General features: G+C 42.2%; 1 long non-coding RNA gene across 1 annotated transcript; it reads right to left on the reverse strand.

Annotated features, from left to right (window-relative positions):
* Window positions 1–871: 871 nt before the first annotated feature.
* On the reverse strand, window positions 872–1,474 carry LOC143415937 (uncharacterized). The gene is made up of 3 exons (XR_013096370.1): window positions 1,230–1,474; window positions 1,037–1,144; window positions 872–959 (listed from the first exon to the last, which is right to left on the reverse strand). It is a non-coding gene; the product is annotated as an uncharacterized LOC143415937 (long non-coding RNA).
* Between the last annotated feature and the right edge of the window lie 11,071 nt (window positions 1,475–12,545).

Genomic DNA, 12,545 nt, shown 5'->3' on the forward strand with positions numbered 1-12,545 from the left:
CATGGAGACTCCGCAGTACCTTTCTGATTTGTTGGTTTGGGATTTTTGAGAAATGCAGATGGTGGACGAGACGAAAGCTGTTTTTTTATTATTCTCTTCTAAGTCCAAGTCTGTGAGGAGATCTTGCAGACTCTGCTTTATTTGCTCTTCATTCTCTGAGTTATTTTGCAGGACGATCTGAAAACAGTTACAGATCTGGTCAAAGTGTTGCACCTGATTATATAGTTGTTTTTCATAGAAAGTTGATCAACATGTTTGTTTCGCTGCTTGACTTATTTAACTATGCAGGACCATTGGATGCTTTTGATTTAGACATTTTAAGATAGGGGGTGAAACATGTCACAAAAATCTATTTAATTTTAAATCAATAAGCAAAAATCCATCTTTGTTCTCACTAATTTATAATTAAATTTGCTAATTGACCTTTTTTTTTTCTATTTTGCTATGCCGGGCTGTCAAAACATGCTGAATTTAGAGTCTTTGAGCTGACTTAACAGATCCAGCAGCTACACAGTGACAGCATCATATACGCCTTGAAGACTGTAAGCATCTCCAATAATGAGTCTGTTTGACATTATTTAGAACTAACAAATTCTGAAGCAAGTCTCCAGCTCTCCTGCAGTCTCTGTGTTTGGTGGAGAAGCATAGCTAGAAGCATATGTTGAAGTATAAGGTACAGTATGGATTTTCTTTGGATTTCTCAGTAAAAAAGCACTTTGCATTATACTTTCCTAAAAACTGGAAGTTTGTCAGATTGACTGACAATGTGAGAAGAGTTATCTTACCATGTCGAGCACACAGGAGAAGGGACTTCGCCTGGGAAGCTGAGTCGAATACAACTTAAAAGGCCTGGGATATCTTCTCATTAAAGAACCCAACACAAAAGGATTAGGGAAGATTTCTTCTGGAGAAAAGGGGATGTTGTTGATTTTGCCCAGAAACAACATGCTGTGAAGGATCTGTTGAGTGAAAACATATTTGCTTATTGTTAGTAGTGATAAACAGGACTGTCTTAAAAGTGTCAAAGGTAACACACCTCATCCACCAAGTGTTGACTTCCCGGAGTCATGTAAGAGCCCCGAACCATCCTCTTGGTAATCTTGTAGGCATTAGTTTTGAACCTCCTTTGAGAAATTGTTGTCTTCTAAAATGATAATGATCGAGCAGTTAGGGATTTAAAGACACAGGAGATCTGATAACTTTGGCTACAGCAGAGTCTGCAGACATACCTATTTTGCTCTTGGTCGGCCTATTTTAAACATGAGAGAAAACATAGTTAGTGAAATGTTGATAACATACAATGACTATCATTGGTGGCTGAAAAGATGCCAGGTAACAAGTGAAAAGCTGCTACTTACCATCGCCACAGTCTAAGAATGAAACAGGAAACACTGAGCGAGTTGCCTCCATCTTAAAGCTGTTGATCATGTGATTTAAAGGAAAGCCACACCCAGCTCTTTCCTGGAATTTTACTCGACTGTAGAAAACTGCTCCATTTGCCCCGCCCACCCATGATCTTTAATATCTACCAAAAACAACCTTTTGGTTGTCAGTAACCAGTCGATCGTTTTCGCGATTAAAAAATGACTTTGTGCGGCGGCGTTCCCACCGCGAGCAGAACTCCGGCTCAAAAACCGCTGTTTTTGAACACTTTTATTTACTTAAGCACTTTAATGGGCTTACTTTGAAACAAAGTGCGATTGAATGATTATTGTTATGTGTTGCCTTGAATTCGGCTATGCTGTCTGTTAGACAGCTGTTTTCCTTTATTGTTGTTTTTGTATTGTTTGTAGCGAACGCTACTGGAATGTATAGATTAAGCTACGTAGCCAAGATAATTAATAATTTAACTGTTGTACATTGGTTGATGATGATTTGCATTGTTACATAGGCTTGCAGAAAAATATATTTGTTTACCGGTAAACTGAATCGAACTTGATGTGCTAATGGACGTTTTTCTGACCTACAGGTCAGGTTTTGTTCCCTCCCTTTGAATTAATCTTCTTCATATTGAAGTGGCGAGCCGGTAGGACCATTCTTTGTTTCCCCTCTTTCCCCCACTTAGCCGTCTTTGGATTACGGACATATTTCCCCATTGTATGAAGCTGGACTCTAAGGAGGAATACCTTAAAAGTGAACTTTAAAAAGAAGAGGACCAAAAAGGACTTTTGCACAGAAAGATCACAGCATTGATTTATTATTTAATTGTGGGCATTTATGTTGTGTGTTGTGTTAATTATTTTGTTCCATTTCCCCTTTCCTCCATTTATTCAATATATTTTTGGTACAAGATATTGCAGTCTTTGGTCTCATCATTCACACCATCTAGGCTCCATAAAGAACTATTTCTTCTGCGCATCAGTCAGTAAACTCATCCATTGAAATAAACTAGTCCTTAAATAACTTTGAGTTACACAGTGGCAAATGTAATAGAGAAAGACACAGGGCCACCTGAAATCTGTCGTCCTATCTGATTCAAAACCAACATGTAGGAGAATCTGGAATCTTTGATTTCGAGTTAAAAATAAAATATGGGTAAAATGCAGAAATGTTTTTACTAACATGTACTAACAGAGACTTGGAGGAGAGAGACCTAATGTTTAATAATCCACATTTCACTGTTTTACTCTTTGGTTCAGATGTGGATACTGTATTGTTCTTTCTTTGTGATTGTTTATGTTTAAGTTGTTTGTTGCTGGTTTTTAGTTTTTTTGTCTGTTTGGAAGCTGACACAGTCTCTATGGAGACGGGTTTTTGGGGGGTAGCAGGAGGAGAGAAGCTGCAGAGAGGCGTGTAAGACTGCAACTCTGCTTCCTGGTCCCAACTCTGGATAGTCATATTTTGGGGGGTTTAATAAACTACTACTGCATGATGTAAAGCTGAAGTATTACACAGCTTTATGAACCTCCTGTTATCCTGGTAGACGAGTACAGCAATAAATCTTTTACTTGAACATCTTCTGGCTCCAATAAGCTTTGAAATGTGACCATGAAGTCAGAGACACACTGACTGAAACCCACAGCTGTGACTGTGGATCACATCCACACACAGTGTAGCTGCTGTCTCTGTGTGAGGTCTGTGTATATATGTACATATTTATGCTTATATTCATATTCTCTTATTCCCCTTTATTTGATATCCTAATTCTGTGCTGTGTAAAAGTTTGTCGGTGTTCTGCTGCTACAAACTGGATTTCCTGGAGGATAAACATGAGGGATTCATAAAGTTCTATCTCTCTGTTAAAATCCCCCAAAATCAATGAAATGTGAATTTCAGGCAGACGTGTTTTTAAAAGAGTCTCTTTAATGGAAAAATGTGTTTTTAAAACCAGCCAATAGGAGCGTCTGTGGATATCAGCTGAGGCTGAACGCAGGAACACCATCACATATAAATACACAGAATTAAATCACTAGATAAAAGACGTCATTAAATAAGGATCGAATCAACATGTCAGAGGTCAAAGGTCAGTCAGAAGAGGTGTGGTTAAACACTGGCAGTGCAGTGACCTAATGCAGTTTGGTTACTGCCACGGGAAAAGCCCCGCCCCCTCTGAGCCTCCGCTGTGTCCTCAGCACATCCAGGAGCAGCAGGTCAGAGGGGGCGGGGCCATGTCAGGACTTATTTTAAGTAAAATTTAAAGTGGAGCGACGGCAGGAGTCACACAGCAGTAACCAGCTCTGTCTGCCAGGGTCAAAGGTCAAACAAGTCCTGCAGCTGACCCACACACAGACTTACACTGATCCACAGAGAGTGATGAATCCACACATCACTCGGCTGGAGGAAGCTGGGTTTTGTTAGATTATAATATTATTTTATGCCATGTTATACCCCTAATTAAAGATTGTGAATTATTATGTAGTTTTAGTTTGCATTATTCTCCTGAATTAGAAGAAGCTGATAACTATTGCATTAGTTAAACTGATGTGCATTATATTAAACTGTTGACTTATTGTGAATGAATGATATTGTTTTATGATGCATTATACTGCTGAGTTATAAGAAATACTGTTTGCAGAAAGTCATCGCCTTATTTGTCTGATTAGAAGAGAACATGCTGGAGTTTTCTGCCCCATCTCAGCAGGAGCAGATAAACAGGGAGCCAAGGTCGTAGCTTAGGCGCTGTGTGAGAGAAAGCATGTGAATGTTTAGGCTTTTATGATAAGGTGGAGGCACCAGAGGCTATAAGAGTTTGAGCAATGCTCCACCATTTTGAGATCAGAGGCTGTCTGCATCAGTGTCCATCTCCCACGTGTGTGATCATTAAAATCATCGTTTGACTCAACCCGACCGGACCAGTGTTGTTATTGTGGTTTTTCTCTTGTCTCCATCCCCAATATTTTGAACTCGTAACATTTTCCACACCGTCCAATCAGAAACTAGTGTTGACGCTGAGACCCGTCTCTGTAACAGGAAGTCCATGAACAGGCAGACCCTCTGCAGCAGGCTGACCTGTGACCTCTGAGACAGAGGGAGGAGTTTGTGTCAGCAGGGGGCGCTGCAGCATCGCCTGAGAGCTTTAAGAACAACAGCAATAAACAGGAAGTGAAAGTCACACTTCTGTTGGTGTGCGTTATCAGCAGACCCCACCCTCTGCAGGAAGCTGAGATAAGAAGCAGCCAATCACAGAGCAGAGAGCATGTGACTTCCTGTTCCTGCTGTTACTGTGACAACAGCTCCTGGGACAGAGAGCAGCTTTCTAAAGAGGAAAGATGTTGCTGTCACCCCCGGGTGTCATGTGACCCGCCTGATGTACCGATTTAAGACTGTAAGAACAATAATAACAACATGTTTTAGTCAGGTGATCCATGCAGAGCAGATCCATGTGACCAAACACAGCTGGATCACATGTTTCCTCTCCTGGAAACAGAAAGCCTTCATGTATAAAGGCTCATGTACCCACTGAGCCCTGCTCTCAGATCTGTGAGGCTTTAACAAACAACAGTTTAAAGTCATGTTTAGCATCTTGTGTCAGTGTGGAAGGTCACACACTTTCCTGAGTGTTGAACCCTGAACTACTAGCTGTTCATGTCAGCCTGGACATAAATACAGACCTGCCTGCTGTCATAGACCCCAGCACTCACATGTTACTTATAAGTGACTCATATGTATGCATGTATATATTGTGTATGTTGTGCTATTTCTTACTTAGTGTGTTGTGTCTTTGTTCCTGTTTGTGCTGCAGCACTGTAACCTAAATAATTTCCCCTGGGGATCAAAAAGTATTCTGATTGTGATTAAATGAAAGCAGTCAGAGCAGAGGACGGTGATGTAAGGAATGGGATTTTAATCAGCCAGTCTCCTTTAACTCTCAGCATCACAAAGTAATGTGGTAACATCTGGACTGATGTGTTTACTGTCAGCTAGTTTAAATGCTGTAGGCTGCAGCCGCTGCTCTAACACTATAACTGTAACAGGGCTCAGTGCTGCTTCTAACAGTCTGAGCTGCTTCAGGCTTTATTTGTGAGGAGCACAGCAGCTTACAAACACGTGGCTGGGCCTGGACCCAAAGGAGTGTTTGTTAAAGCCTGCAGTGAATCCAGCAGCAGAATGATGGAAATGCAACACAGCAATGATGAAGAGGAGCAGCATTAAAGACAAAGTCCAGTTCATACAGTTAGGTCCATAAATCAAATAAGGGAAAATAAAATGTTGTTGGATGCACCTGTCTGCACCCTTAATGCTCTCTGGTCGCTATGGTAACGCGTAAACATTTCTTTCAAAATAAGACACACGACTACAACACGGGAAAGACCCAGGGAAACGAAGTTAAGGATAAAAACCCTGAAAACCATTGTTGGATTTATATTTTATCATTGTCATTGTTATTGGGGAATATCTAACCATATATGCTCAGAGGTGTAGAACCAATTGTGTAATGATAGTAGTCTTTAAAGACTTTGTGTGACTCCAGAGTGTTCTGGCATTCACACCCACGTCCTGGGATCATGGGAGAGGTGCTACCTTCTTATTGTTTTGTGGTAGGATGTCTGTTTTAGTCTAAGTGCCTTTTGTTTAGATGAACTGCTGGACTTCCAGACCAGCAGGTTTAGGGAAGTCGTTTATGGGTCACACTCTGACTCCACACACACACACACACACACACACACACACACACACACACACACACACACACACACACACACACACACACACACACACACACACCTACATAACATACAGACTGGTACCTTTGTTCACGTGTATATTCGTGTAACCTCAATAAAAGAACAGTGTTACGAGGGAACGGACGAGAGCGACTGTGGTCAAGCGAAGGAACGGCATTGGTCCAGGTCTCTCCCGTGCACGAGAAACATAAAGAACTACTCGTGTCTTGCTTTGCTGTGTAGCTGGATTGAACGATCCAGCGAACAGGTTTATGCTACAAACCTATCAACCATCAATCTCACACCGAGCCTCGACTCTCACGGCCCGGTACCAAACGACTCACGGACCGGTCCGTGACCCGGGGGTTGGGAACTGCTGAGTTAACGCATGAGTAGTTCAGGGCTGCACGTCATTTTCATTGTTAATATCTTTGTGAAAAGCACATTGATGTGAAAATCTTCATGAGAGTCAGAGGCCCTACAACACGATTAAAGATTCATTCAAAAGAAAATCACAAGTTATTATCATCTTCAGAACATTTCATTAAACATTAGAGACAGACTGCTGAGTACATCTCATCTCTATCCAAACAACCTACAGTCCACAAACACATCATGAACCAGTGCTCTGGGCTGTGGTCTGTCCCCAGTTACATGGATCAGCTGGTTCCCTGGAGGTGACTGCTGCTGTGGTTTGGAGTGGATGAATAAACCTGAACTGAATCAGGTGTCCAGTTACTTTTGGTCCCTTTAAACCAGGCTGTCACATGTTCAGGATGTGAAACTCCTCCTCCTCCGTGAAAACGGGTGTGGGTCACAATCAGCCAAGGTTTTGGGTGAACCCATTGTGAGATCTAGCCCCACGCTATCATGTGATTTCCTGTGATCAAATGTCCCAGGATGTGAGTGGGCGTTAAGACGTCCATGTCCCTCTTCAAGCAACTTAAAGAAGTCCAGACGCTTTTCTTTCCAAGCTCCTTCAACAACATCATTCATAGAACAGCTTCCAGCTTCTTTTGCTCGGCTACAGTTTGGATGGATTTGCATTTAAAGATGCAACAAGACTAAAATGGTTAGGGTCAGGAGGTCAAAGGTCAGAGCTCCTGTGGGTCTGAGGGCGGCCTCACGCTGGAGAAGGATGAAGGAGTCTGACCTGAGCCAGTGTTTGACATGAACACATCAGCACTGCTGTCAGTGAGCCTAACGACAGCCGTTAGCATCATTTCAGTGTTTCAGTCATAAAAACACTTCCTGTCACTGTGGTGGTTACAGTGACATCATGCAGTTTGTGCTTTGACCTCCAGAGGGCGACAAATCAGCACAGACAGAGAGCTCCATTCAAACTTTGCTGCCATCAGGAATAATTCTTCAAATATAATCATCAGTGTTTGAGCAGTTATGATATCAGGGACAATCTAGACATGTGTGACAATACTGAACATGTCACATGACACACCTCAAACATCATGTGATCCACTCTCAGTCTGCACTTTCATTCATGACTTCAACAGGTTGAAATGAGCTTTGAAGAAACATCAGTTCAGTGCTGAAACATTTAAACGCTGCAGGAAGAACAACAACAAAGTGATGACGGATGTTTGTGCTTCAAACAGGAAAACCAGCAGAAATAAATCACAGCCTGCCAGAGGTTTGGAGTTTCCCAGGTGCAACTGAACGCAGCACAGTGTTCCAATGCTCCTTATTGTCCTCAAACGTCTCTTTGGATGTTTCCTTCCTGCTCAAAGTTTACTGTCACTTCCTGAACTTCGTGGAGTGGAGCTTGTTGTTGGTGTGTGAAGAAACTGTAAGTTTGCTTTGTTTCCTCCTTTAACAGTTTGTCTTTAGGAACTTTACTGTTTGTTCAGCTCGTGTTTGATTTCTTCACACAACAAACTGTGTGTGTTTGTATTTCCGGTCTCTCCATTAAAGTCAGTGTGTAATGTTTCCTGGCTAACATCAGCTGTGTGCAGCTTAGTTCAGCACAAATCTGCCGCTCCATAGTTCACGGTAACGGACTCACAGCTGGACCAACGAGGCCGAGTGTGTCCGCCACTCTGAGCTACGTTCGTGTTTGTGTACTTGTAGTTTGTACTTTGAGTTCACTCAGAGCCCACAGAGGACGCAGCGTACGTGATGACGTCACAGCCCTTTACCTCCTTTACTGTCACTGTGATTAATATTTACACAGGAGACACCTGCAGAGCTCTGACGCTGAGCTAGCACACAGCATGCTAACGCTAAGCTAACACTAAGCTAAAGCTAGGCTAGCCAAGAACCCAGAGTGAGGTTAAAGCTGAGTAAACACTGACCCCAGACCAGCACCGTGATAAAGTGAGCTGCTGCTGCTGAACTTGAACAGGTAACAAAGTGATGAGCAGTCAGGCTGCAGGTTTCTACCTGTTCATGTTTCTACAGTAGAATCACTTTGAAGTGTCTTTGTGCTGTTTCATCTTTGATTTGTGTTCATAAACACTCAGAGAAACATCACGTGACCTCATCAGGATCTGTGTTGGTGTGTGGGGCTGTACCTCAGCTTTATGTTGTTACATGCTCATTTGTTCATTTTACACAGTAACATCAAAGTAATGTTATGAGGAGTAATGAAGTAACGTACTCCATTACTTTTAATCAAAGTGTTCTGTGTAATATGTGCAATAATGACTGTTTTGAGTAATGACCAACACTGATCACAACAAAGAGGAAATGCCTCCAACATGCACAAACATTTGAGCCACAACATGCAGTTAATGTGCACAAATGTCTTTGATATGCTGCTCAGTGATGGTGGTGACTGTCAGAGCAGAGCTACTGAGAATCAATAAGTAATATCAATGATGGGATCAGAATCACTAAATTCTTCTCATCCCTGTCAGTATCATACATGTGCTGTATAATGTGATAAATGTAGAGGTGCTGGCTGTTCTCTCACTCTGCTGTTTAGCTGTAAAGGACGCCTCCCTGCCTTTGTCTCATTCATGACCTTTAATAGTCTCTTCTAACATGCAGAGATCTGTATGATCTGTTTCATAGAGTCTAACCAGCCTGTACAGGTAACAACAACAGTCACTGCATCACTGACACACAAACGTCATCTCTGTCAATAACAACATTCATACATGGAATAAAAACACATCAGTGGATCATTGCTGGAGCTGATGTTTGTGCTCCTGGTGCAAAGGCTCTCAGTTTCCTCCTTGAAATAACATCAGTGGTGGGTCAGCGACATGCTTTCTTTCCCTCTCAGGTTTAAATATCTGGGACTCTCCACCGTTTGGTTTTAGAGCTGAAGAAGCTTCTCTGATGAAACGTCTTCCAGAAACTTAAAGACGTCTCTTTTCTCTCCAAGCTCCTTAGATCACATGACCTGGATGACTGAACCTACAGACATATTGACCTGGTTTCATGGTCACATGACAGGTCAGAGGTCAGCGACTGTAACTCAGTTCCTCCTGTTAATGTGAACTCACTGAGTGTTTGTGGTTTACCTCTCAGACTGACTGAAGATGATGATGGAGGAAGAGGAGGACAGAGCAGAGTCTGCAGGGTCCAGCTGTCCGTCTGTGAGGAGTGACCGGTCCAAAGGTCATAATCCAGAGTTCAGTGGTGAACCTGGAGCAACGAGGTCAGAGAGCTGAACTCACTGAGTAACAGAAATAATTCTGCACTGACATTATAATCAGTGTTGACTCTGGTTGATTGTCTGACTGTGTTTGTGAGCTGAGAGGAAATGAAAATGAGTTTGTAACAAAAATCAGTTTTGTCCAGTTTTCCTGTAAAAAGCTGAACTCTAATCTAAGAGGATGTTACTGACAGGAAACAGCTGCATTATCTGCAGTCTGTGTGATCACAGCTGCTTCAATCATGTTTGTGTCTGCAGAGGTCAGAGGTCACAGTCTGCAGGGTCCAGCTGTCCGTCTGTGAGGAGTGACCGGTCCAAAGAGCTAAATCCACTCTTCAGTGGTGAACCTGGAGCAACGAGGTCAGAGAGCTGTGATGACTCCTTTACATGTTTGTGTTTCCTGGATAAATATGACCTGAAACATCCTCAGATTGTTACAAAGATTCATTAAAAAGAAAACAATGAAAGAGAAAAGATCCAAATGTTCGACTTGATCATTTGCTGTTTGAGGACAGTGATGCTCATATCTGTGGGGAAAGTGTGACCTGAGTGGGTTCATGTTTGTCTTTAAAGAACAGAGCTGCTCTGATTCTCTTTGTGTCTGATCTGTTAAACAGTCTGAGAGGTCACACAGAGACCCAGCAGCTAAAGCCTGGATCATACTGGCTGCTGTTACTCCATCAGGACAACACTGAACCACAGTGGTGTGGATGTAGTGGATAAATCCCACCATACTGATGCTCAGAGTTAACCACAGGGAACAAAACCAGATGTTACCTTCAGATTGTGACCTTTGGAGTGGACGATGCAGATTTCAATAGAGAATAAATGTTGTTGTTTTTCAGCTGTGAAGAAAGAATCTAATTTTCTGAACTTAAGAATTTATGATGCTGGAAACAACATGGAGACTATAACACAACATTTCCACTGTGTTCATAGAATGAATGTAAAACTGTCAGACATTCATTAAATATGCAAAATGTCTACAGAAGCATCAGAGGGTCAGACGTGAAGCACTCAGTGATTTTGATCAAATGACTCATCAGTTATTGATCTGTACTACACTGATCTACCACGTTAGTAAAGCTGGTGTTCTGGTGGTGGAGGGAGACTCGGATCATGTTCTGGTTTTGGAGCAGTGATCTGCTGATGGTTCAGTTTGATGAGCTTCTTCAAAATCATCCCTGACATCACCACTGAAAGGACGTCCATGAAAACAGACTGAAAATTACTGATATGTTCACAATCTGAGAGTTTAAAACTTGACAGACTTGATTCAGATGAAGTTATTTGAGCAGAAACTCCTGGATCTTTATCCTGTGTTGATCTAATCCTTCATGGTTCCTCCACAGAGTGGAGCAGCAGAGCTCAGAGGTTCCCAGTGGTCAGTCTGCCCAGCAGCATCAAACACAGCTGGACTCCATATTTATGGTCTGTACATGTACAACAACTACTTTAATATTAATAATAATGCATTTATTTATAGGTCCCTTTCAGAACACCAAGGACTCTGTGGACTAAATGACCAAAAGAAACAAACTTTGAAATCAGACGGTGCAAATGTGATCACAGGGAAACGTTTTAAACATCGAGGCTTTAAACAGAAACCAAAGTGAAACAGTTTGTAGTCGAGATCAGTGGGAATGAAGCTGAATAACTGTTTCTTCAATAACTTTGAGCAATAAATGACAAATATGATGGAAATTAGCAGCATTAGCACTTACTAATGATGTTAGTCGACACTCGGCTGTATTGAGACGACCACATTAGGTGGTCCTCAACTGTAATGGAAACCAGTGGATCCAGTCCAGTCGTGGTGACCTGTGGTGAGTCGATCTGAGCAGCTACTAATGGAAACAGGGCCATAGATGTGTTTGTGCTTAATAACAGTGAATCACATGAGTTTTACATTACAGTTAAAATCTCATGTTGTTTGTTAAAGTGTGCAGTTCAGGGTGTGTTACTAAAACACTTTCCAAAGACCCAGCCCCCATAAAAAGCAGCCAATCAGCTTCTAAGAGTTTTACACCCACACATATCTATCAGGTTAACTCTGGTCTAACACACTTGGATTTAGCTTGAAGAATGTTCCTGTATGAGGACTGAAAATGATTTAATAAGCAGCTAATGTCCAAAGAACAACTTTGACACACCTTCATAAAACCTGCAGAGCAAAGAAAAACTAGCTGAAAGTCTGGCTGCTCTTATGAAAAGTACAGAGAAATTATGGGTCGCTCAACACTTGTGCACAATATAAGAGTTGAAATAAATCTAAAGAATAACTCAAAATCCTACAATCATACTGATAAAGTCATCTACAGCTAACTATCCAAGTGGATTTGTTTAAGACAGCTCCATCTGCTGGTGGCCCTCTGCAGGTGCATGAAAGGGGCGTGTTTATAGTGAAAGTAGTAGAGAAAGTAAACCCCACGGGAAGGAGGAGGACTCTCAGTGGCTTCCAGCTCATATTCAGACATTTGACTTCTCACTGAAAGCAGCAAGTTTGAGTGTCTGTACCTTAGTTAGAAGAGATAACATGTCAGTTGGGTGGCTGTAGCTCAGGTGGCAGAGCAGGTCAGCCACTAATCAGAAGGTCGGTGGTTCGATCCCAGGCTGCATCCTGGCTGCATGCCAAATATCCTTGGGCAAGATACTAACCCCATGTTTGCCTACTGGTGGTGGTCAGAGGGCCCGGTGGCGCCTGTGTCCGGCAGCCTCGCCTCTGTCAGTGCGCCCCAGGGCAGCTGTGGCTACAATGTAGCTTGCTATCGCCAGTGTGTGAATGTGTGTGTGAATGGGTGAATGACTGAATGTAGTGTGAA

The sequence above is a fragment of the Maylandia zebra genome, unplaced genomic scaffold, assembly GCF_041146795.1.
Source record: "Maylandia zebra isolate NMK-2024a unplaced genomic scaffold, Mzebra_GT3a scaffold11, whole genome shotgun sequence".
NCBI lineage: Eukaryota > Metazoa > Chordata > Actinopteri > Cichliformes > Cichlidae > Maylandia > Maylandia zebra.